At 33.3% G+C, this 27,784-nt stretch overlaps 1 pseudogene; it reads right to left on the reverse strand.

The window, feature by feature from the left end:
- Nucleotides 1-15,020: 15,020 nt before the first annotated feature.
- On the reverse strand, nucleotides 15,021-21,994 carry LOC132048048 (structural maintenance of chromosomes protein 4-like; annotated as a pseudogene).
- Between the last annotated feature and the right edge of the window lie 5,790 nt (nucleotides 21,995-27,784).

A 27,784-nucleotide genomic window follows, 5' to 3' on the forward strand; every position in this document is an offset into this window, starting at 1 on the left:
AGTCCCGTGATACTCACACATCACGCTTGGATCCCTTTGAGCTGGGTCGGATCTCAACAGTCTTGGCCACCTGGCTTCTGTGATACGCCCGATAGCCGAGACAAGGTCTGATGTATTGATGTTGAAGTTGTACTCTGATAACCTCGGTATGTCTCCATTACTGGCTGAACTACCGGCTTCACTTCTAAATAACAAACCTCGGCTATTTGACCCATGATCAACTCGCTTATCACCTCTACTTGAGAAATGGTCTGGGCCGTCTTCTTCCCTTATCCGACTAAAATGATTTCTCTCCGGTTGAGAGTATGGTCGATATCTGTCCCTCGATGGCCTTGTCTTCGGTTCATAGTTCTTCCTCGACCTTTCAGAGTTCTTACTTCCATTTATCGGACCGGGGGGAAGTTCAAGTTGGTCATCCTCTACCCGAATCTTAGACTCGTACCTGTTATGGACATCCGCCCAAGTTATTGCCTCATACTCCAATAAATTCTCTTTTAATTTAAATGAGGCAGTTGAGCTTCAGGGATTGAGTCCCCTAGTGAAAGCTTGGGCAGCCCACTCTTCCAGGACCGAGGGAAGTTCCATTCGCTCCCTTTGGAACCGATTCATGAATTCTCGTAGCAGCTCATTATCTCTTTGGTTGATTCTCAAAATATCCGCCTTTCTGGCCTACACCTTCTTGGCCCCGAAATGGGCTTTGATAAACGCATTTGCGAGCATCTCAAAAGAAGTGATGGAATGCTCGGGCAGATGGTCGTACCAAGTCGGTGCCCTTTGACAATGTTTCGCCAAACTTTTCAAAGAATACCGACTATATTTCATCCTCCTCGACATCATTGCCTTTTATGGCGCAAGTGTACGAGGTCACGTGTTCTTGTGGGTCCGTTGTCCCATCATATTTTGGAATATCCGGCATCTTGAACTTTTGGGGATCAACTTTGGGGCCGCACTTGGTGGGAAGGGCCTTTGAATGTATCTCTTTGAATCCGATCCCTTTAAGAATAGGGGCGCTCCCTGGATTTGGTCCACTTTAAAGTTGTATATTTCCACCCTCTTTTTCGTTGAATCGACCTATTTTGCCAAATTTTCGAGCATCTTCAAAACCTCTCAGACGAACCGGCTCCGGACCCGTTGCTCTTGACTATCCGTGCTTCCTCTCGCCTTGGTTAACCCTTTGGCTTCACTGTGAAGCTACTTTGTCGTCTTTGCTCTGAAGTTGAGATATAGAAACCCCTTGTTCGGCAATAGCAGTCTCTTGTTCCTGCAGCATTTTAAATAGTAAGCATAAGTTAATCTCATCCGATATATCCTGTATTTTCCGGGCTTGAGCCCGAGACAAAGTAATTGAGTTATGGCTATTCAAAGGATCTGTGGCCGGAAGGGCGACATTCTCTTGATTGACGGTCGATTCGCCTGGATTGAGGCCTTCTCGTAGTTGACATTAGGTCGAAGTGGATCCGCGGGCGGTTCGTAACCCACCGTTGTTTTCGTTTTCAGCAACTATCTCGTTGTTGTTCACATGCCCGGAATGACCGCTGCTTGCCATTTCGAACGTAATATTTTGTGCAAATCTGCCAACTTTCAAACAACAAGTGAAAAAAGTAGCAGCAAAGATTAAACCACCACTATTGTCTACGCGGGCCCCACGATAACAATTAAATTTGTAAGTGATGTGGTTAATAATCTTAGATAATGATATATATAAATAAGAATAGTAATGGAAACTAGAGAAGAAGGGTTGACAAAAGTCTTACAACCGAGCCAAAATACTTGAGGAAATATTATGCCACTTTGTTGATTACAATTTTTGTTGAATCGTCCCAACCCCCAAAAAGGAAGGAATAGCCCTCTATCTATAGGTATCAATAAATGAGCCTTAGTACAATGTAAAAAAGCCTTTTTAGAAAAACCCTAAAATGGATAAGGCTGGTCCGTACGGTCTGATACCCGTACTGTTGTCAGCGCAAATGGCGGAACGGTTTGATGACACGTGGCCTGCTCCATAACTGATTATCCGGACCTATACCGAGTATGCTCTTTAGGTTCGGGTCTACCGTGTGCAGTAAAATACCTTCGATGTTGAAGTAGAGTTGACCGCGTTCGCGCCCACTCGGACATATCTTTTACTCCGGTCCCATCGGACACAAGTTGACCCGGTTTTTACCGTATACAGATATATTTCTTATTATTTTCCTCTTTAATTTGGAATTTATTCACAAAAATAACAATCATCATTTAATAACAGGTTTGGGGATCAGAATACGTTAAACTTTAAATTATCAAGATCTTTTACTTATTCGTTGCACCATTTACTTTAATCGTTTATAAGGTAAAAGATTATAACGAATACTATTAATTATGTTTCAGTTTTGAATAAGGGCTTCTGAAATGCAGAGATATGAATCTTATAAACTATCATTCTGTGGTGCAGTGCGGGTGTGGTTGCGGTGCCAGTTAACGCGGTTGAAGAAGCTACGCGATGCAGGTCGAGGCAGGTTGTAATGTTGCGGGTTAAGACAGAAACCGCACCGCACCTGCACCGTTGCCATCTAGTATCAATGGAGTATATTTGGCCTTACACCTTCTACCCCGTCAATATTTATGAGGTCTTAACTAAATTGCATCCTTTATAGCGCACAATCCGCACTAAATCACAATGTCTTTTCTTTTCTTTTACTTTTGGTCAATATCATTATTGGTTCTTTTTTATAGTGAACCTGTTATGGATACCTTACTATCTTATGGATACCTTCTTCTAATCCAAAATTAGAAGAAGAAAAATAAATAAGAAAATTAATTGTTGTCAATGGACATATCTTGAGTTTCGGATTGATTGCCATATCGAGCTTCAGATTGATCTCCATATCTGACATGAGCTTCGGATTGATCATCATGTCTCACATAAGCTTTTGATTGATCTCTGACATGAGCTTCGGATTGATCGCTATCTCTGACACCCTCTCTCACTGCTATCAACACATTCTCAGATTCTCTATCTCGTATATAAGGATAACATGGAACACAAGCGTGACTCGTTCTTCCCCCATCGGATTACCACCACCATCATCACCATTTTTTTCCCTCTTCGTTCTCCCCCTCTTCATCCACTGGCATTTTTACCTACAAATCGGGCACGCCCCGTTTATCCCCAACCACGTGTCAATACAACTCGAATGAAAGCGATGTTCACAAGGCATCTCCGTAGCTTCTCCACCGACTTCAAAATCTGGCAAACAAATAGAACAATCAGTCCCTTCATCTAAAACCTTAACCACCGGCATATCTTCTATTGAAGCTTTTGATGCAGGCAAAGACCCTTACTCAAGGAAAATAGCATCCGGGTCACCTTCGACAAAGGTGATTGTTCTGTTGGCTGAGTCCACCAGCAGCACAACATTGCGTGGATGTTCTAGCACTGGTAAATCAGTGGCGAATAGAAGTACATAAGGGAGAATTCTTGATCTGGCTTCAGTTGGGGTTAGCCTTTCGAGTTCGAGAGAGAGCAACGGTAACTCCGATGACATCTCCATATCTGTAGCTAATGTAGCCATTCGAAGATATGTAGGTTGTAGGCTATAGCTAACTGTGCGTTGATGAGAGGGGGAAGCTGAGATTTTTTTTATGAACGATCGTCTTTCTTTTATAGGCTGTATTACTGTATTGGGTGGTTGTGTGTGGAAGGTTCTAGAATTTTGGGATTGGAAATCTTGAATAGTCTAAATTTTTTTTTCACTCGGTGTTTGATACTAGCATTAGAGCCCGATTAATTTGTATTCGCGTCGCGTAAAATCTGTTTAAGGTAGAGTCGATCCCTAAAATGATTTTTTCAATATTTAGAACTCGAACCTGAGATCTCTGATTAAGAACGAAGGAATCTTATTCATCCGACCACAACCCCTATTATTAGTTTTTTTAATTAAGACCCCGAGGGTTTATTTTTCTTTCATCAAAAAATCAAAGGGTCCAACAGCAAAGTAAAATGCATAAAGCGATAAAAGGCTAAAAAAGGAAATATATCTTTGTAATATATCTTTGTATCTATCCCTAAATTGCTGAGTCTTCTCGATAATATCCATCATTTCACTGTTGGTTTAATCTCTTGCAGCTCTGATTTAGCTCCACTGATCTGAGCTCCAGTGAGCCTTATAATTGGCAACGAGTCTCGGTTCAATGTAACGGTAGTGTAAATATTATTCTTACAATTATATTACTTATATATGAGGTAATTAGATTTAAATATTAATGACAAGTGTTAATTATAATCCAGTAAAAGTGATAAGAGACATACTATAATAAATAAAATTTATGTTGTTAATTAACTGACATAAATCTTTTATGCTCTTTGCCCTTAATATAATGTATTTTATGTCTAAAAAAGTTAATATTTTTTATATTTAAAAATATGTAATTTGATTTGAATTTCTCATTTTATCTTTAAAGAGATGATTTATAGTCACACAAAAAAAATTATGATTTGTTTTAGATTATAAATTTTCAACAAAAAATATAATCTCCTTTTAAAATTTTGTATCCGATCAAATAATATCACATAAAATAAGGCGAAAGGAGTATTACTTGAGACAATATCAAATTAGGTGGAACAGTAAACACTACTAAAAAACTGCCAAAAATCGACGAAAAAAATCGAAGGACTGCGTCGGTTTTTTCAATGAAACCGATCCTTTACGGTCCATCGGTTTACATAGCCTCGCTTTTTGAAAACCGATGGACCGCGTCGATTTTTTGCGACGGACTGTGTCGCTTATGTGGTTCGTCGATTTTTATCCAATAATTTTAAAAAATTAAAAAAATCGACGGACTGAGTCGGTTTTTTTAATTTCAGATTTTTTATGTTAAACAAAAAAAAAATTATGAAAAACCGTTTTTTTTTTAAAATAAAAAACCGACATTGTGCGTCGGTTTTCTCAAAAATTTTAAGAATTAATTTCCAGAAAACCGACGGACTGAGTCGGTTTTCCGTCGGTTTTTCGAAAAATTTCATGCAATTCTTGCATTTTTGCAGCCTACACCTCGCTCAAAAATCAAGCACCAAAAAAGTGCTCAAAACTAGCATTAAAATGCTCTAAATCAATTCTAAAAGTGCTACAACACATAAAATCACCCTAAGTAACAATCAAACACATCAAACACTATCTAAACACATTAAATACGATCTAAATAGACCTTTAAAGTTAAAAAATATTTAAATGTCCAACCAAAAGTACCATTAACTAGTTCTACATAGTTTTAACATAAGTCCACAAAGCATAAAACATAAGTCCATTATGAAATCCAAACTAAAACATAAGCCCCACGACTATATAAATGAACCCTAACCGCTTCCGGTTTCAAATATTTCTTACACCGGAACGAGAACAAGCACACCTAATTACCCCTTCATTTTGAAAAGGGTGAAGTCACATTGCATGTGTGTAAACTTGTCAACAAATTCATCGTGTACACCCACACGATCACTATTATTTATATTATACATCCACATACGATCCATCTACAAAAATATACCCACAAATTATTGAGGTTATAGAAATATATTTTAACTTAAGAATTCTAACTTAAAATATAACTTAAGAAAACACAATCCCAACCGAATCTAACTTTGAATTCTCAATAACAATTCTAACTTTAATAACTTATGGATTCTAACTTTAATATAACTTTTTAAAGTACAATCCTAACCAATTCTAACTTTGAATTCTCAATAACAAATCTAACTTTAATAACTTATGGATTCTAACTTTAATATAACTTTTAAAAGCACAATCCAAACTAATTCTAACTTTGAATTCTCAATAACAATTCTAACTTTAATAACTTATGGATTCTAACTTTATTTCTAAAAATCGAAAAGTAAATCTAGTCAAATAAAATCTACGCTTTAGTTTAGAGGTTATAGAAATATTATGACTTAACAATTCTAACTTTGAAAAACACAATCACAGCCAATTCTAACTTTGAATTCTCAATAACAATTCTAACTTTAACAACTTATGGATTCTAACTTTAATACAACTTGGAAAAGCACAATCCCAACCAATTCTAACTAAGCTAAGACAAATACATTGACAATGAACATAAAAAATAGCACAATCTCAAGAAAATATATATCTATGAAAAGTAAACTAGTCAAATAAAGTTTACATTTTTTCACAAATTCAACATGAATAATTTTTAAAAGTACAATCCCAACCAATTCTAACTTTGAATTCTCAATAACAATTCTAATTTTAATAACTTATGGATTCTAACTTTAATATAACTTGTAAAAGCACAGTCCCAACCAATTCTAACTTTGAATTCTCAATAACAATTCTAACTTTAATAACTTATGGATTCTAACTTTAATTGTAAAAATTGAAAAGTAAATCTAGTCAAATAAAGTCTACATTTTAGTTTAGAGATTATAGAAATATTATGACTTAACAATTCTAACTTTGAAAAGCACAATCACAACCAATTCTAACTTTGAATTCTCAATAACAATTCTAACTTTAATAACTTATGGATTCTAACTTTAATATAACTTGAAAAAGCACAATCCCAACCAATTCTAACTAAGCTAACACAAATACATTGACAATGAGCATAAAAAATAGCACAATCTCAAGCAAATATATATATATATATATATATATATATATATATATATATATATATATATATATATATATATATATATATAAATAAAGTTTATTTGACAAATTCACCAATTCTAGTCAAATAAAGTTTTCATTTTTTCACAAATTTAACAATAATTTAAGAAAGCACAATACCAACCAATTCTAACTTTCAATTCTCAATAACAATTCTAACTTTAATAACTTATGGATTTTAACTTTAATAACTTATGGATTATAACTTCAATATATCTTTGAAAAGCACAATCCCAACCAATTATAAAAATTGAAAAGTAAATCTAGCCAAATAAAGTCTACATTTTAGTTTTGAGGTTATAGAAATATTATAACTTAACATTCTAACCTTGAAAAGCACAATCCTAACCAATTCTAACTTTGAATTCTCAATAACAATTCTAACTTTAATAACTTATGGATTCTAACTTTAATATAACTTTGAAAAGCACAATCCCAACCAATTCCAAAAATTGAAAAGTAAATCTAGTCAAATAAAGTCTACACTTTAGTTTTGAGGTTATAGAAATACTATAACTTAACAATTCTAACTTTGAAAAGCACAATCTCAACCAATTCTAATTTTGAATGGTCAATAAAAATTCTATTAACTTATAAATTCTAACAAAAAGCACAATCCCAAAAAAAAAAAAAAAAAAACTAGTCAAATAAAGTATAAATTTTTGCACGAATTCAACATCAATAATATTACAAACAATGATAACTAAGCTAACACAAATACATTGATAATGAACATAAAATATAGCACAATCTCAAGCAAAAAAAAAAAAAATGAAAAGTAAACTAGTCAAATAAAGTTTACATTTTTTCACAAATTCAACATTAATAACATTACAAATGATGTTTAACAAAGCTAAATAGACTAACATTAAGCCTAAAATCAACAAATAAAACTAAAATTGAAAGAATTTTAAAAGCCCTAATTTAAAAGAAACTACCTCAAATTAGAAGTTAAAAACGGGGGTCGGGGTAGGTGGGGTTGAATGCGCGAGGTAGCGGCGGGTGGGCGGCGGCTAGCGGTGGCGGGCGTGGGCAGAGAGGGGGTGGGCAGCGGGTTAGGATTTTTTATTTTAGATAAGTGGGTTTTTTTTTTGGGGGAAGATGGCAAATGATATGCCAAACCCGTTTCTATCATATTGTTAAAAAAAAAAAAAAAAATCGATGGAAAAACCGACGCGGTCCGTCGGTTTTTTTAAAATTTTGACCAGCCTTTGACCAAAAAAATAATAATAGAAAACCAACGTAGTCCGTCGGTTTATTTAAAAAAAATTCATTTATTAATATTTTAAAAAACAAAATGAATTATAAATTATTTAATATATTTTTAAAAAATAATTTATTTTTTTTAATAAAACCGACGTGGGACATCGATTTTTGTAAAAAAAAATTGGCGGAAATATAATTTCAAAATTTTGCGGAAAAAATCGGTGTTGTCCGTCGATTTTTTAATTAAAAAAATAGAAATACACAAAACCGACGCCTTTGCGTTAGTTTTCCGTCGGTTTTTCAAAGCGACGCAGTCCGTCGATTTTTTGTCCGTTGAATTTTGCCAGTTTTTTAGTAGTGAAAGGTAATACCAGGGGCGGATCTACTAAGAGTTTGGAACCAAAATGCCCCCAAAAAAATCACTTTGAACCAAAATACCCCAACAAAAAAAATGTTATAAAACTGTTTTAGCGCAAGAAAAATCGCGCTAAAAGCGATTCACGAAACGGAGCCGTTAACTGCTTTAGCGCAGTATTTTACTGCGTTATAGAAGCTGTTAAAAAAAAAAAAATCTATAGCGCAGTAAAATACTGCGTTATAGAAACAGTAAAAAAAAAAAAAATTGGCCAACTTTATTTTTTGCAACACTTAGTGTTTTTTTTCATACTTTGACCAACGATTAGTCGTGTGTCAAGACTCCGAAACGTCAATATTTTATATAGAACTTGATATTTTTTTCTGTGTACAATAATGTAGGCTCAATACATCAAGGATACGTAGACGTTCAGATCGTCATTTTAGGGTTGAAAAGGTGCCGAAGTAAGTTTTGTTTGTAAACTTTAGGTTTAAGTGTTCTATATACATAGACGTCCATTTTTGTTTGAAGACTTGTTGTCATTAGCTTAAAGTTTTTTATTTTTAGGGTTTAGATTTAAGTGTGATATTTTTTAAAGCGTAACTTTATTTCAAATATACGCGGTTTTTTCCGCTAGGACATCCGATTTACGCGATTTTTTTTTTGCAACATATTCGAAATAAAGTTACGCATTAAAAAATAACACACTTAAGGAACTTAGTGTTTTTTTCCATAAAAAGATCGCAACATCTTATTTTAATAAATCTTTTCTTTGCAACACTTAGTGTTTTTTCCATACTTTGACCAACGATTAGTCGTGTGTCAAGACTCCGAAACGTCAATATTTTATATAAAACCTGATATTTTTTTCTGCGTACTATAATGTAGGCTCAATACATCAAGGATACGTAAACGTTCGGATCGTCGTTTTAGGGGTTGAAAAGGTACCCGAAATAAGTTTTGTTTAAGGTTTAAGTGTTTTATTTTTTAAGGTTTTGATTTAAGCGTGTTATTTTTTAATCAAGACATAACTTTATTTTGAATATAAATATAATTCTAAAAAATATAGGGAGAAAAACTAGTTGTAAAGTGGTCAAATTTTAGATGGTCATAACTTTGCGCTCGGATGTCCGTTTTACTCGTTTTTTTTTTTTTTTTTTGAACTTGTGTATTTTTTCGAGATCTATGCGGACAATGGCCGAGCCAATTTTAAAAAAAAACACCTTTTATCCCATTCAATTTCAATTTTTCCCCAAATTGACCTGAAATTTTCAGTTTTATTTACTTATAAGATGATAATACGCAATAGATTTCAACGTAAAAATCCCGGGGTAATGTAGTTGTGAATGTCAATTTCACTTCTGCGGTTTCAATTTTTGAAAATAAAGCTGACTAATTTTCTCGACATATAAAGTTGACTAAAATAACCTTACCGTCAAACACTAAGTTTTTTCAAACAAAACTTACTTCGGACACCTTTTCAATCCCTAAAATGACGATCTGAACGTATACGTATCCTTGATGTATTGAGCCTACATTATTGTACGCAGAAAAAAATATCAGGTTCTATATAAAATATTGACGTTTTGGAGTCTTGACACACGACTAATCGTTGGTCAAAGTATGAAAAAAAACACTAAGTGTTGAAAAAAAACATTTTTTTTGAGAAAAGTGTTGCAAAAAATAAAGTTGGCCATTTATTTTTTTTTTCCAATTATTTAGTGCTCGTGGCAAAAAAAAAAAAGTAAAAAAAAAATTAAGAGAGTGAAAAGGTGGGCGTGATATATATAGATATATATTATTATATAATTAAAAATAAAATAAAAATAATATATAATATATATATTTTCTCTAGCCCCCGCCCCCTCTTCTTCACCCCACAACCCCGCCCCCACCAAATCTTCTTCACCCTTCCTTTTTTATTTTTCTCTTTCTTCTTCTTTCTCCTCATCCTAAAGCAATTAAAAATCATTTTTCTCAAAATCATCCATAATCATTATTTCATAATTTTATTTTGAAATAAATCAAAAACCCTCAAGAAACCAAAAAATAAAAAACCTTAAGCGGGCGAGTGGAGTGGGGTGGGGTTGTGAAGATAATGACAACAAGTCTTCAAACAAAAATGGACGTCTATGTATATATGGAACACTTAAACCAAAAAATGATAATAATAATAATAATAATAATAATAATAATAATAATAATAATAATAATTTCAACAACCAAAATAAAATGACGAAAAAAAAATGGGATGAAATTTTACGGTGGGTGTTGTATCCTTGATGTTATTCTTAGGTGTTTACATTATTGAAGGAAGAGAAAAATAAAAAAAATATTTTTAAGGTTCTATATAAAATATTAACGTGTTGAGGAGAAAGAAGAAGAAAGAGAGAAGGCTTTAAAGAAGAAGAAAGAGAAAAATAATAAAAGAAAAACAAAAAATGAAGGGTTAGTCTTGACACATGACTAATCGTTGCTCAAAGTATTAAAAAAAATATTGGGATGAAAGTTGTTAAGGGGGTAAATAAATACAAAAAAATAAAGTTGGCCAATTTTTTTTTTTTTTTTTTTTGCTATACAAAAAATATATATTCTATAACGAAAATCTTCGCGCTAAAGCAATTAAAAATCTTTTGGCCGCTTTATTTCAATAAATCTAAACCCTAAAAATAAAAAACCTTAAGCTAATGACAACAAGTCTTCAAACAAAAATGGACGTCTATGTATATAGAACACTTAAACCTAAAGTTTACAAGTAAAACTTACTTCGAGCACCTTTTCAACCCCTAAAATGACGATCCGAACGTTTACGTATCCTTGATGTATTGAGCCTACATTATTGTACGCAAAAAAAATATCGGGTCTATATAAAATATTGACGTTTGGTCTTGACACACGACTAATTGTTGGTCAAAGTATGGAAAAAAACACTAAGTGTTGCAAAAAATAAAGTTGGCCAATTTTTTTTTTTTAGTTTTATTTGTAACTTTTTTTTCGTTTTTATAACGCAGAAAATACTACGCTTTGGCGTGAATCGCTTTTAGCGCGAAATTCTTGCGCTAAAGCTAGTTTTGTAACTTTTTTTTTTTGTTGGGCTATTTTGGTTCAAAGTGATTTTTTTGGGGGCATTTTGGTTCCGGACTCGATCTACTAAGGCCCAAAGGGCTATCACGTGACTCAAAAGTTTCGATGAAAACAAGGTGTATAGATATATGTACATATGAAATCGTATGAATGACTAGTAACAAATGGCCCAAGGTGCTAGTGGCAAATGGTGGAAGTTCCCACCTTGGTGATAAGGGTTTGAACTTCACTCACAAAATTTAATTACATTAGTTTAAAGTACGTGCGTTGCACGTGCGTGTCACGTCAAAACATTCATCTAGTAGTAGTTGTAATCAAAATAATTTTCCCATGTGAATTAACAAAAAAAATTCTGAAACCATATTTTCTAAAATCCTTTTGATTGAATTATAAATCACACGGTTCTTTTTATCCTATTTGATTTTTTCCAACAACAAACAAGGTTTTTGTATCAAAGCATCTGTCTTCGCCAACTTTTCAAATAAAAATTCAATTTTAAAGAGAATAAGAATTAATTAAAACAAGTACCTATAAGCAAATTCGTCTTGCATAGGCAACTTAGCAATTACTGGCAGTTTGCTCGGAAAATTTGATAGCCTATTATTTAGCATAACTATTTTTAATGATACACAAATTCTAGGGTTACCTGAGTTTTTTTAATGCTAACTATTACTACACGCTCGCATACTCGAGCATATGTTCACCATATTTTCATTATTTACCAAAAATATATATATATATATATATATATATCAGGAATATTTCATTTTCTCCGGCTGAGAGTTCGCAAATATCATTAGAGTGGCTTATAATTCAAGCTTCTCTTTCATTTTTCGTAATGGAGGATGTATTGGTGGCTTATGGTATTGGTGGCAAAGATGGTGGTGCCGACGATGATAATAGTGGAGGAGAGAAAATAAAAGAGAGAAAAAAAAAATGAGAAAGAAGAAGGAAAATCAAACGAAAAGGCAGGGAATTACACATTTAACCAAAAAAAAAAAGGTTTTAAAAACAAAATTTAAACGACTTTTTTGCACAAAGAGATTGCAATACACTTTTTGTGTATCATCACTTAGGGGATAGTAATTCCTGCGAAGGATTAGTGCACAATTCCTGAAGTTTTAACATTTGTGATGTTATATATGTCATGACATTTTAATTGCTACCAGAGCATGTCTTTAAACGTAAATTGAGAAGTTCAAAGTTGAAGAATTTTAAACTATACATAAATATGTTAGTCTTTTGTAGTGGACTGGTTTAGTATACGTGCGTTGCACATGTGTATCGTGTCAAACAATAAACATATACATAAATTATTTGAAAACAACAATTGACGTAATTAATTAGATCACGGCATGATAATAATTAGAAAATCATGAAGCAACAAATATATAATTTTCAAGACTAAATTCATGTATGACAACAATATAAATGAAGAAAATAAACATCATAACTCTAAAACATACACGCAAATATATAATAATGGTATCAACATAAAAAGTGTAATGTCAATATGCATAACGAAAAATAAAGCGACGACATATACCTTCAACCTAAAATCCTAGCCAAAACTATTTCATATAACTTTAAAAAAAAAAAAAAAAAAAAAAAAAAAAAAAAAAAAATGAAAAATTTGTCCAACCTTCCATGAATTGGGTTTTCTACGAAAGAAACATCACCATCCACCTCACAATTGGCTCTGCAACAATCTGATTTAGTTTCACTTGCCCCTACATAAAATGGCAAAGAAAAACACACAATCAGTTTATCATGGTACACAACTACACACGTTCAATTGAGTTGGAAAGTAATTCAGATCCTGACTGCGGATTTTCTTTCGTAAAAAAATATGGCAGTTTTCTTTCGCCAAAAATTAAGGCATTTTACCAAAAGTAACGACAGATTTTTATTTTAACAAGAAATTTTAAGTTGAAATCAATTGCTATATATTAACTTGGCATGTATATGCTTGTGGTGATGGTTACGAAAATCCAAATTGGATAAATTTTAATTCCATTCTGCGTACTTTCAACACTAAAGTACTATTTTATGTCTCCAAAAAATTATTGTCCCGGTGTTTTCTTGCATATCTTTTTCTTAGATTCTAAAATAATAAGTTTTAGTAGGAATTTTTATTTTATTCCAAATTATTAAGCATTAATGAAACTTCTAAGGGGAAATAAATTTTTAAAAAAGCTCTAAAATAATAAGTATTAGTAGGAGTTCTAGAACTCTTCTATAATTTACCTTTTTGTTTTATTAAGCATTAATGGAAGCTCTAAGGGGAAAGATCTTAACATGCAGCAATCGAGTTAATAAAATTACCTACAAATATGCAACAATTGAATAGGATCGAACTTATTTTCCTTTTGTAACGAAAATAGACTTCTTGAAGAGAAAAACTCCTCGAACAATTATGAGTACTCTGTGCATAATTAAATACTTAATAATTAAAGAAAAATAGTAAATGAGAATTTTGTCTAGTTCAGTGTACGTGCAACTGTATCGCGTCAAACAATAAATATATACATAAATTATTGGAAAACAAAAATTGACGTTAAAATAAATGCAATATCTATTTAAATGATGAATAAATATTGTTATGTTGACGCAAATTTGGGAAAAACTTACCTTTTTAGCTTCTAAAAAACAATTTATTTTCTCCCAAAATCTTGATCAAATACCTCACTTTTTTAAAATATGTACTTTTTGGTTTAAAATGAGCACTTTTGACCTCCCAAAAGCATGGTCAAACAGGCTATTAGAGTGGTTTGAACTCACTTTATCATCTTACCTATTACATAAAAAAGTTGGGACAACAAAAAATGGCATTTTACATGTTAATATAATATAACAAAAGAAAAATATCTATAACTGGAAATCTTATAAAAACAATTTATAATCTAAAACATACCAATATAGTTGTTCATTCAGGCACAAAGTGCATTAGACAAAGAAGAAGAAAGTCACCATGTTAAATGAGCACTTCTGATTTTTTCATCCTCAAATCTACTGAATGATTTGGGAAAAATAACAATTCATAAACATACAACAAATAACATGATTTGTTCTTTGCATCGAAAAATCACGATGAAGTTAACTTCTTTTGTCTATTTCGTCAACTAAACAAAATTAAGAAACATCATGTTCAATTTCAATATAAAGCTACAATTTACTTTGATTATTACAAGTCAAAAACAGAAGAAGAATTACCTCTAAAAATAGCGGTTTTGAAGTCCTAAATATTTGAGAAATAATTACATATTTATTCCTAAATAAATATAAAGAAAATAATTAAACTATAATTCTATTTTGACATATTTAATTATCTCAAACTCTATTCGTACATATATCTATTAGAATATGAAAGTTTTACGATTCGACCCCATCTTAATAAATTAAAAGTACACAGCTTTGTTTGTTTATGATACTTAAAGATATTAACCATTGAAGAGTGCCTTCTCATTCCTCAAGCTATACCCAAAAGAGAAAGTTTCAAGTATCTTGGGTCCGTAATACAAGGGGACAGGGAGATTGACGAGGATGTCGCACATCGGATTGGTGCAGAGTGGATGAAATGGAGGCTCGCCTCTGGGGTGCTTTGCGATAAGAAGTTATCGCCGTCCGAAAGATAAGATGGAGAGGTAGCGGTCAAGAATGTTTGGGGATGTAGCGGAGATGGGGATGCTCAGATGGATGTGTTGTCATACTAGGAGGGATATGATTAGGAATGAAGATATACGGGACAAGGTTGGGGTGGCATCCGTGGCCGACAAGATGAGAGAAGCAAGACTAAGATGGTTCGGGCATGTGAAGAGGAGGAGTGATGATGCACCAGTTAGGAGGTGCGAGAGATTGGCGGTCGCAGGAGTTAGGATAGGTAGAGATAGACCGAAGAAGAACTGGGGGGAGGTGATTAGACAGGACATGGCACAACTTCAGTTGACGGAGGACATGACCTTAGATAGGAAGATTTGGAGGTCGAGGATTAGGATAGAAGGTTAGTAGGTAGTTGATTTTCGTCGCGCGGAGCCTTTCCATCTCTTCTTCTTCTCTTTCTTAGTAGTTATATTTTTATTTTGGTACCGCGTAGATCATTATCCTTATGTGTGTATGACTGTGTTACCTTATTTGTTTGTTATCTTCATATTTTGCTGTCTTATTTCTCTTACATTTCTGCATTTGACTATGTTCTATTTAGCCGAGGGTCTATTGGAAATAGCCTCTCTACCCTATAAAGGTAGAGGTAAGGTCTGCGTACATCTTACCCTCCCCAGACCCCACTATGTGGGACTACATTGGGTATGTTGTTATTGGACTTTTATAATTAAAAGTCCTGCAATGAATAAAGCAAAAATAAAAATGAAAGAGCAATAAGCAAGAAAATCAGCATCCACCCGCAGCTCATTTGAAAGAAATCCAGCTTACTGCTCAATATGCTTTGAAAGAGCAATAAGCAAATCATCAAGCTTTTTCTTATATCCTTCCCCTTTGAGCTCCAAGTCTTTATAGGCCTTCTTCATATCTTGTAACTTGAGCTCGAGTTGAACTGGATTAGAAACTCATTGCATAGAGAAGCAAGAAAACTTCATAGAGACCGGCACAAAATTTCTGAAGAACGCAATTGTTCCACAGTCTTCTTCAAAGTTTCATACTCATTTTTAGCATCATTCAGAGCATCAGAGTGCTGATCAATGAGCTAGAGAACCATGAAAAAAGATCAAAGGAAAACAAAGAGAGTTATAGACAACTTTAGTGCAACATTCATAATCATAATATGCTAAGAGTAAATGGAGATATTCTCTAACCTCCTTTATCTTATTATAGCCCTCTTTAACAACAAAAGCTTTCTGTTCAGTCTCTTTAAAGGTAAAAAGCAACTTTGCTTTCTCTGCGACCAGTCTTTCCTTCTCTTTCTTTGATTCTTCGATCCCTTTTGTGAGTTTCTTGATCATTTTCTATCCTGTTTCTATCTGAACTTTGCTACGGCTGATCTCTGTGCTTTTTTTATTAATATCCTGGTGAATGAAGACAAAATAAAAGCAGCATGAATGGTGTACTCAAGTACGCAATTCAACATGCACAAGGTAATGTCCACTTACAGATTGAATTTTGGTAACCTTTGCCTTTTGATTTTTCAAGCGCTCATCACCAGCATTCTCCATTTTTTTTTTCTGAAGTTCTGTAGCCTGAAGCAATTAAATACTTGTTTAGAGCAGCTTTTACCACTTGTCATGCTTTAGGAAATTACAGAAGTGTCTTGCAAAATGCCTTAATTAAGCAAAACTTTATCTTCTTTAACTGTTGTAAGCCTGTCCATTTCCTTTCCTTCAGCAGAAATTATTTTCTTGAGCTCCTTCAATCTACTAACTTCATCCTTGCTGGGTTCCGATGCAACTCTTAAGGAATTCAGTTGCCTTTTCAAATCATTGTTTTGGGACTTTAAACTGTCAATCTGTCCCAACGAAACAAATATCAGTTAGCTTCCGATGAAAGAATTGGAAAAAAATAATTAAAAAAAAAAAAATATATATATATATATATATATATATATATAACTATAACCACAACAAGAACAACAAAACTCCAGGGGCAGCTCAGACCTCCTTGAGGCTTTTAGCTAATTCCATCTCAAGTTGAGACATGGGCTTCTCTGAGGCTGGTAACACTTCACTGCATCAGTAATTCTTCAGAATACGTTCTCCAAACTTTCAACCAATATCGAAAGCTCACTTTCTGCATTTGACACAGCTTCTGGCGAAACACTAGCAGCTAAGATAGATGTTCCCATCTTCCCACCTCGTGGGGTACCCCCACCACCACCTATCGTCCCAGTTTTTTCAAAAAAGGGCTCCATCAAGTGTCACAACTCACCGAAATTCTTTGTCTCCCCCATATGCAATGCGTCTAGCCTGCAAAGTTAACATTGAGCACAGAGCTTGGTTCAATAACTTCTGATGATATTTATGGAACTACATGGACAATTTTCCAACATAACATGGATATCTCTGTGACAGACTTAAGCTTTCATATCATACTTACTATGTTAATCTGTTTCCTGATTGTCATCATGATATTAGGGAACAAGTTTATCAAGATTTGTTGCTCAGTTGTTTACAGACAATAGAGAATCATTGGCTATAGATATCCTCACAAAACAATATCCCATTTATGAAAAATGATTGAAAAATCTAACATTAACAAAGTTATTTAACCCCTCACCTGATCAATATCTTTGGCGACAACTGTGTTTCCTAGTGCTACAAAAAATGCAAGCTTCATTCTCTTATCTTGAGCCTTAATTGAATCAAAAAGGTGTGGGGCTCCTTCTGGCGTGCTAGCTTTTTCTTTGATTCTAGGCAAATAAGCAGATTGCTTTTCCTGCATAACACAAATGCAGAATCAGAGAGACTGTTACAACAGAAAAGATTTTATCCCCTATATCTCTTTGTTCAAGGGGCTGAGAGGTCTATACAATAGATAGAACTCATACCAATCATACCAATTGCAAACAGATAAGAAGTATTTCAAAATTGTAATTTTAAATTAATATAATGCTTTGTTCGAATTGACACTACCATGAATAAAATCAAATTTTGACTTGTGTACTTTTGAAAGCAGTATATACATTGTTCTCTTCATTTGTACTGGACATGGATAGAAAGGATGAACAGCAACGAGAAGAATTAACTTTATTTTTCCAAATTTTTCCTTATTAAGTACTGAGTGACCAGATCCTAAAGTGTCAAGTTAATAGTAATATGCAAATTTAGCCTACAAATGAAAGAAAACATATGAATTGAAGGAGTATCAAGACTATCAACTAGTATTAAACATGAACAGAAACACTGACCATCTATAGCACCCAAATCACCCATTCGACCATAAATGCCCTGTATAGGATTTGCCTCCTTAGCATGCAATATAGCTTTAGAACAGATCCTTAGCTCTTTTCAGATTCCATTACAGCTAAAAGCTTAGAAAGCTTTTGTCGAGCAGCTTGTTCAAGAGGAATCAATTTTCTTGTTCTTGAAGGCATTCCTACAATCACTCAATGCATCACCAGAGCTCAGAAGACATCACAAAAATGGTCAAAAGTGACAAATGCAGAGGCAGACTCTTGATGCATACTTGTTCCAGATTTCGAGCTTCAGATGCTTTAAGCTTCAGATTTTCAAGCTCATTCCTGGCGTCATTTATGCTTGTCGATTTCATCTCTATTCTTATCTGTATCTCCACAATCTGCTCTTGAGCTTCCTCATAAGCAGCACGAGCAACTTCATGCTGAAATAAGTAAACAGCAATTTTCAATAAATGATATAATCTAGAGCAAACTTAACTAATGAAGCAGTTTTACATACGAAAAAAAATTATAAACATGAAATTTATCAACCAACCAAATGCATGTAGCACTTGATATTGCCGTCATGTCTTAAGATTATTCAGTTAGACATAGATTAAAATAATTTTCCGAATCTCTATGTTTTCAGTTTGTATATTCTGACAACTTTTGGCAAGGAAATTTATTACATGAAGTGCCATGATTGAGCCAATAAACTTATCATTTTGCAGATCAAGCACAAAGCTGCTTTGAGATTTTTTTCCCTCACAGTTAGATGCATTGAGAGGTATAAAGCTCTGCCCAGATAACAATTTTAGAGGGCATGGATCAGTTTGGTACTCGAGTGGAAATTCAAATGTGTACTTAGAGACCTAACAAACCTGATTTTATTAGGAAATCTTTTCACTCTGCACTTTCACAGCCTAATCTTGAAAGAAGGAAACACCATGTGGACGAGTACCAGGCAGCGAAAAAGGGTATAATTTACTGTCCTTAACCAACTTCTTCATATTTGAAAAAGAAGCTCGAAGGAAAAGATTTCCTGCTGTTGTAGTTGATAAAAGCAGGTTGCTTAAGATATATGTGAACCAAATTACAGTGATGATTGTCAGAGTATGAAATAAATGAGAAAGAACAATCTTAATGTTGTAAATTGGCGAAATACCTTTTCAGTCAGAAGTTTACTTTCAGTTGATGCAACTTCAAGTTTTCCCTTGTGCTCAATTAATAGCTTCTCCCAAGACTCTAGTTCAGCGCAAACATCAGCAAGCTCACTTCGGAAAACCTCAGTCTCAACTATTTGTCAACATCATACAAGAATGAGACCATTATATAAACCACAGGCTATAGCAAAAGACAATTCTGTGCACCAAGTTTTTTAATCCAACATCTAACTCACAAGCAAAAAACACCAAAAGAAAGGATGCTGATTAATCAGGGCAAAGATTTCATTCAATGAAAAAGGAACTATGAAACCTTAACAGGGAAACCAGCTATTTACGATACCATCATATATGTACTACTAATGCACAACAATTAAAAAAAAAAAAAACCCTCTTTATAATAGGCATCTTAATTATGCCAAACCAGACGGTATTGTCTACCCTTGTAACATACTGCAAAATGAGTTAGCAAAAGAACTTTCAAAGTATCATAAACTTAAACACATAAGTAAGCCTGGCTGAAGATACTCTACCTTTAGAATTATCCGTCATTTCCTGTAAGATCTTTTCCTCATCCACCAAAAGCTGTTGCAGTTTGGGAATATCTTCCTCCAGTTTTGGAATCAGAGTTTCCGCCTTCTCACAGTCATTTGTTAGGTCAGTAATTTTTGCGGAATCCTAACATCCAAAAAAACAGAAAAAGATGCACATCAATAAAAAAGAACCAGGTATCTCCATATATTTATGAATTTTAATCTGGGAAACAACTTTCAGTTTTTCATACCTTATCAAGTTTATCATTAAGTTTCATTACTTTCTGCTTCAAGTGACATAAATCCTCTCGGTATTTACATCTTGCCTCTCAAATACCTTGAACTCGTCCTTGCAGTGCCTCAAACTGTTATCAAGCTCCTAAATTTTCAAACAAAAGAAGGCTATTGTATTCAAAGCAAGGTGATTGTTCAAAATCAATAAGTAGGAAGAGAATAACAGTAACGCCAGTTTCTAAAACCAAAAACATATTAACAGATGCAGAGTCCCAGGGAAACGGCAAATATCTTATTCTGGTTTTATGGGAAGATGCAAGGGATTAATGCAATTCTTGTCCATACCTCTTGTTTATGAAATTGCTTTGAATACTTTGCCTCAAGCTCCTTCAATATTTTGTTACTTTCTCGAACTTTCTCCCTAAAATAAGCCAGTAATTAGCTCCACTAGATTTCAACATATCACATATGGAATGTTTGCATTTGTGCAACCTTTGTTTAGAAAAATACCCCCCTTCCTAATTTAAGGTTCTTTTCCTGTCCAGAAATGTTTGCTTGCATCTCTGAAATTCGAGTTAAATTATCGTAAAAAGCCAGTTTTGTAGCTTTCTCTCGCCATTTTAACAGTGATAATTCTTTAAGCATGTGGGCTTCAGCTTCATTCTTCATATCCTGACAAATGAAACCAAGATAGTATAATTAATTTTCTGTAATTTCAAGGAAATAGGAATCTCATAACGGTCAAAATCTATGTTGATTGGACTCTTCAAAAATGTTTTCGGGTGTGTGTCGGATCCTCCAAAAGTAGTACATTCCAAAAGTAGTACATTTTTGGAGGATCCAACACAGGTGTGGTAACATTTTTGGACAGTCCGAACAACATAGGTCAAATATACCTCCAAGTTATCTCTTTCTTTCTCTGCTAACTTGACCATTTGAACAACGCCAGACCTTCTTTCATTGAGGGATTCTAGGCTACAAGAGCATCAAGAAATAGTAAATGCATGCTTTAGAAGCATTGAATGCACTTGCTTAGGCACATACTCTTCTCAATGAGCAGTGATTCATTCTAGTGGTAAATTAATGTACATAGTTGCAAGAATGAGCACTTCAAATGCATATGTAGGAGAGAACAGGGACAGTTAATAACATGGAAAGCAAACTAATAGCTGAATAGCATAACTAGGCAGATATCACCAATTTCAATTTAAACTTATAAGAGTTTGACATTAAATCTCATTGCACATTCATGCCAAAAGTTTTATTCTGGATTGAACAGAATACATGACAGTTCAAAAAGTTTCATACCCTAGCAACAATAAGAGAGTTTAGGATATGGGTTCAGAACTTACTGCTTAAATGATTCTTCAATCTTCTCAACATATTTGTTGGTTCCAATAATATCTTCTAGATACTCCAGAAAGCCTTCATCATGGGCTCCTTGTGCCTTTGGCTTCATCAGTGATATTTGCTCAACCTCACCCTGCAAAATCCAACCATAATCAAACAATATTCGCAAAGTTAACGTCGACCAAGTGATTGATATAAACAGACCGGCAGAATCAAAAACCGGTTATTATCTAAGTCAACCCCTTTGCCTTTCAAGTTCTTGGTGACCTCTGTAAAGTTACTTGGCCGGTCATTGATAAGGTACTTAGAGGAATTATCTCAGAATGCCACACGTGTAATCACGAAATCACTTCCAGGAACAGCTTCAGATATCTCTCCATCCTTTAACAAAAAAGAAACACTTAATTCAAAAGTAAAACTGCAATGGACATCTCGAAAATAGGAAAACAAGCAGTTATGAGTTACCAAATCAATTATCTCCTGGAAATGAAAGCACTCTCCAAGTTCTGGTGATTAGTTGAATTGTGGATGAACTCTGAAACTTTATTAAGACGCATCTGTGCAGTTTATAATCAAAGATGAAAATGCAAAACATTTAAGCAAAGAGATAAGCTGTTGTACACAAGTATATTCCTTAATCATCAGATAAACCTGCCGAAGCAATCAAAATGATCATTTATGACTAAGCTAGTGTTTGGCCATAGATTTTGGATTAGATTTTGAAAATTTATCTTCAAATATCTGTTTGGCCATGAAATTCTATCAGATTTTGATAATTTATCTTCAAAAAAAATTTCAAGTTCCAAGCCAGTTTTTGGGTGAAATTTCACTTCCACTCAGAAAACTTCAAACTTTTTTTCAAGTAAAATGCATATCCAAACACAACTTCAGAAACTCAGATTTTCGTTTCAAGTTTCAAGTTCAAAATTTATGGTCAAACAGGAGCAAATTTTCAGCATTTTCGTATAGACCAAAGCTAAAGCTTGTTTTCACAATTAAAAAAAAAAAAGGTTATAAAGTGACAACTCACACAGTAGAACAATATTTTAGATGAAACAATTTACATAACTGAACAATTATATGTGTCAATTATATGACTCAATTACGTAAAAACAAAGTTAAAGGAAACTCTAAGGGGCGAAGTACTTCCAATTACAGAAGAAAAGGAAAAGAAAAAAAAAAGATCGTAAGGTTTTTTCCTTTTTGAGGAGAGCGGGAAACTCAATTGCTTTAGAATGGAATTAGTTGGTGCACTGCTATTGGGCTTCTTATTCCAAGTGCTGTGCATTAGTAGGAATTGATGAACTGTATGTAAAACATGGGAAAACTCAAAGTAAAGTTTTCTCAAGTAAAATTCCAGTACAGTATGCTTAAATTCGAAAGTTTTAATGGAATTTTAGTTATTCAATTTAAACCCAAGGAATTTTTGTAAGGTTTCTTAAACTGAGATAGTTTAAACTCTAGTTCTTCTTCATGTCATGCAATTTGAATTGTAAAAGGTTTAAATATCAAGTTTAAATTATAGGAGTGAAATAATGTTTTCTCAGATATCATGAGTGAAATATGTTAAAAAAAAATTGTTAGATGCCAAAAGTGAAATGACGTTAAACCTTGGCGAGCGGAGTGCTAGTGATCCTCCCACTCCTGCCTCTGGTGACAAGATCTTTGTGAGATCACTACTTTAGTAAAAGCATTGTGTCAATTTATCTTTGTTCTTCTTTCGAGCACCATTCTTTGCTTCGATCCAAATGATTTAACTTTCGAAAAGAGCTCAAATATGTCATTGAACTATCGAAATGACTCATTTATGTCACTCATTAATAATATGTCTCATTTATGCCATCGAACTATTGGAAATGGCTCATTATGTCACTCATCAATAGTTTGGCTCATTTATGTCATCGCCCGTTACCAAAATGACTCATTCATGCTATTTTTCATTAACGCCGGTTTTATAATACCAGATATGACACGTGACCTCCAATTAGAGGTCTATGTCGTTTAATTAAACCAACTCAATTTTAAATCCCAAATTAATAAAAAACCTGACCCATACACCCGACCCACTTACAACCATAATCTAGTTAGAGGTCACGTGTTATATCTAGTATTGTAAAATCGACGTTAATGAAAAATGACATGGATGAGTCATTTTGGTAACGGCGATGGCATAAATTAGCCAAACTATTGATGAGTGGCATAAATGAGCCATTTTCGATAGTTCGATGGCATAAATGAGCCAAACTATTGACGAGTGGCATAAATGAGTCATTTCTGATGGTTCGATGGCATATTTGAGCCTTTTCCATTTAACTTTTTCAATTCAATCTCTACTCAATTTTGTCAAGAATCAATTATAAAGGTTCCATAATTTTCAATTACGAGCGGAATTAAAGCTTCAGCTATGGGTTCAGCCGAACCTAATAGCTTTAGTTCAAATCTTGAAATTGTGTTAAAAATCTATCGAATATGTACTAATTATTAATTTAGAACCTAATGACTTAAAAAGATTAAATTCGAACTATAAATCCTACTAGCTTATACTTTGTTTCCAACTTTTAAAACCCTAGGTTTGATTCTTCTAAATTTATAGCGTTGATATTTAATTTAAGTTTTTGTAGTAATTTCTAGGAACGAATATCGACTATAATCTCTTCTAAGGATCGTAATTGGCGGAAGGTTACCAAGCTTACCTCAATTTGCAAAACTCTAGCTTTGAGGAGAAACCTTGATCTTTAGCTCTTATTGATTACACTTAATTGCACCATTTGCCCTTCAATTGTGCTGGTATTTAATTTTTGTCGTTTAAAATCGAACTTAGGCATAAGTTCTTAAGGGCGTAGGGCATAATTTGTGGGATATTATGATGCAACAATATAAACTTATGTCCCGCAAAAAAGTTATTTGTCTTGAGAGACAAAAATTAAAGACCAGCACAAAATAGGGGAGAAGTGCAAATGACCCTATTGATAACCTAGTAATTTCAAGATGGATTCTTGTTAGAATTTTTTACTGGGGTAACAATCCAACTTGAATTGCGTTAGGAATTCACCAGGGTGTTGGGGGATTAGTCTAGGTCGCTTTGGAGTTAAGAGAGACGATTACATTTGAATTTTAGGAAACTAATTCTCTTTTTCCCATTTTTCATTTTTATATTCTACATTTTTCTGGGCCTGAGAATTTGATGTGCAAAGCACTACTATAGCGTCAAGAAAATATGGAATTTCTCCTAGAGCGCCAGGCCAAAACTAAGACTTCTCCAAATTCTTGTGGAACGAGCACCTACTTCACAGGAGATTATGTAATTCTTAGATTTATCACAATGCTATGGTTGTGCGACACACAACTCTTCCTTTAAGTCCTTTTTTTTTTCTTCGTTTTACTCACTTTCAAGTCATTCTAATATTAATATTATGTTTCATAACATCCCGAACGTCCGTTAACACATCTCTAAGGTTCTGTGGACCTCCCAAGTGAACTCCAAACACATAACAATTCCTTATCCTCAAATAGTTGAGCTAATAATTGGTCCATATTGAAAAAAGAAATTTGCGAGATTTTACATTTCAGTACTTAGAAAAATAATGATAAAGTGGATATATCTTATGAGTTTTACTCGGGCTATGCTAATTTTAGACATTTTTATCTGAAATGTTGCTTGGCAGGTTCAAAATTCAAATATATGGGTTTGAAGTTTGGGATTGCCAAGGTAAACTTGCATAAAATGTCTAAAATTTTCTAACACGAGCAATATGTCAGATTTTTGATAATTTGTCTCATGTTAGGTTTTGGCAAGCCCAATTGCATACCCACGTGTCTGAAGTTTGTAACTTCAAACTCAGATTTTTTTCAATTTCAGTTCCGTAAATCTAAAGTTAATTCTTAAGCGGCTAAACTTATAAAAATTTATTAATTTTGGTTATAACTTAAATAGTGATCCCTCCAAATGACTATATGTGTGCTTGCACTTGCACCTGTGCATGATATCTTGGAAGTGTGAGTTTGGTTTGGACTTTGCTTGACACAATTGAGCTCAAATCAATACATAGCTATAAAATATCAATGGTTTGGTTATAGTCATTACTCGAAGAATTTGCACCAAATATCCACTTTTAAATGTGCTACTTTAAACTTAGTCAATTTCTGTAAAAAAAATTAAATCATTGTCTAAAAGGGCATACGTCAAACCAAACTAGATCATCGTTCCTCCTTCTCCTCCTCCTCGTCCTCATCCTGATCCATATTTTGAACAATCATTGATTAACTATTTCAATTTAACGTATTTCTGAACTGTAGGATGTTACTATATTGGCAACACTACTAGTACAATCTAATACCATATTTGATTAGCTCACATTTCAATACATGGACGGATAAGAGAAGCGTATAGACGCCTTAGTCCTTATCAATCCTTTAGCTCTAATAACTCGAAAACACCACATAGAGGTATCACGATTTAGAGAAGAATCAATTTTTTCTTCCATATGTTACCTATTTTTCACTTCCTAGTTTCTCCAGCAATATTTTTAATTTCAACCTCTTTCTTTATCTAGCCGTCAGTTTTGTTTTGCCAAACTGAAGCTACTGAGTCAACACTCATCGTACAATTCTTCTTAAACCTTCAAATAACGTACTGTGTCGTTATTTTATTGATTATCCTGTACTTTGCATCAAAATCAACTCTACTATAAGGGAATTTGGCTTTGCATGATGACTTAGCCTAATAAATAACATAAAACTTCAAACTTATTTGTAGTCCACATTCATATCTTAATTTAAAATTAGTATTTTATAGCCAAAAAGAAAGTGATGCCTCCCCCCTCTCTCTTCGAACAATTTTCTTCTATTTCTCTCCAAATTCTTCTCCCAATTCTTTTAACCTCTCTCTCCGAATCTCTCTTTCATTATGCTTATTAATAAACACTCTTTTAGGTCGTAATTTACAATATGTGTTGGGTCTTTTTAGAGTTTTGGTGTTGGATTGTATAGCCTTTGGTTGGATAATATTGGGTTTTCTTAGAAATGTTTTAAGGAGTTTGAATATCGATTTTGATGATTTTTGGATATGGTTTGAGGTGAATTTGAGATGATTTTCAGATTGAAAACTTTAGGTTGAATGAGACTTCATTTGTGTAAGTCCAGAGGCGGATCTAGGATTTGAAGGTGGCGGGTGCCACAATTTTTTTTAATGTACATATTATTAGGAACGTGTATTTGAGTTAGGTCCATCTCTTTTTAGTTTATTCGGGTCAACTTAATAGGCTTTTTTTTTATTTACAAATATGAAATTACATCTCGAAAATCAAGAAACGAACATAATTAACATCTTAAACAAGGAATCATACCCATTAACACCCATTAACAACAGAAGTAAATTTAACATTTTCACCAAGAGAGTTGCATCTCTTATGTATATAAAAAAATGAATTTGTACAAGTAAAATAACATCTTCAATAAGGAAATTATACCAATCAAAATAAGAAAAATAAAAAAAAAACTCTTCAATAGGTTAATACGCCCCATAAGTAAATGTAAAATTAGATAAACTATAAGTTCTCAAAAATAAATCATAAATTTCATATTTTTTAAGCGATTAACTTAATAAATTTCCATCACAATTTAAGTAGTAAAGTGATTTAAATTGAATTTATTATAGAAATTATACACTCCCTCCGTCCATTTTATTTGTCCATTATACTAAAAATATATGTCCACTTTTACTTGTAAGTTATATAGTTTGAAAAACCAAGACATAATTTACCACTTTATACCTATTTTACCCTTATTATTAAGTACTCCAATTCATTTCTCATTTTATTTATTGCTTATTAAGAGTGTCCCAAGTCAAATATAGACAAGTAAACATGGACGGAGGGAGTAATAAACAAAAGAAATTATAAAAAAAAAAATTGTATTTTGATCTCAATCCAAAATTCCCATTGAGACCCAAGTTTTTTTATTTAAATACTCACAGATTTGAGGTTAAGAGAAATGCTTAATTTAACGGATTCTGAAGTTAAATTAATGTTTTTTCGCTAGAGATCACAAATAAAATAATAGAAAAGAGGAAAGACAATATAAAAAATAAAAAGATAAATAGAAAATTGGGAGAGCCGAAAAGACAATTACTGGTACAAAGGAAGTAAAATACACAAAGAAAAACGGGAGTCGAAAAATGTTCAAGATAGATTCAAACTTGTGCCTACCAGTCGTAGCACCTTTGTCTAATTTACGACTGGGAGTGGCAGAATCAAATATTTAACCAAATTTAAGCAAATTATAATATAAGTATATAAAAAAATTATTAACCTAGGGGGTGCCATGCCACCCCACCCTAAAGGGTGGAT

Source organism: Lycium ferocissimum, chromosome 2 (assembly GCF_029784015.1).
Source record: "Lycium ferocissimum isolate CSIRO_LF1 chromosome 2, AGI_CSIRO_Lferr_CH_V1, whole genome shotgun sequence".
In the NCBI taxonomy this organism is placed as follows: Eukaryota; Viridiplantae; Streptophyta; class Magnoliopsida; order Solanales; family Solanaceae; genus Lycium; species Lycium ferocissimum.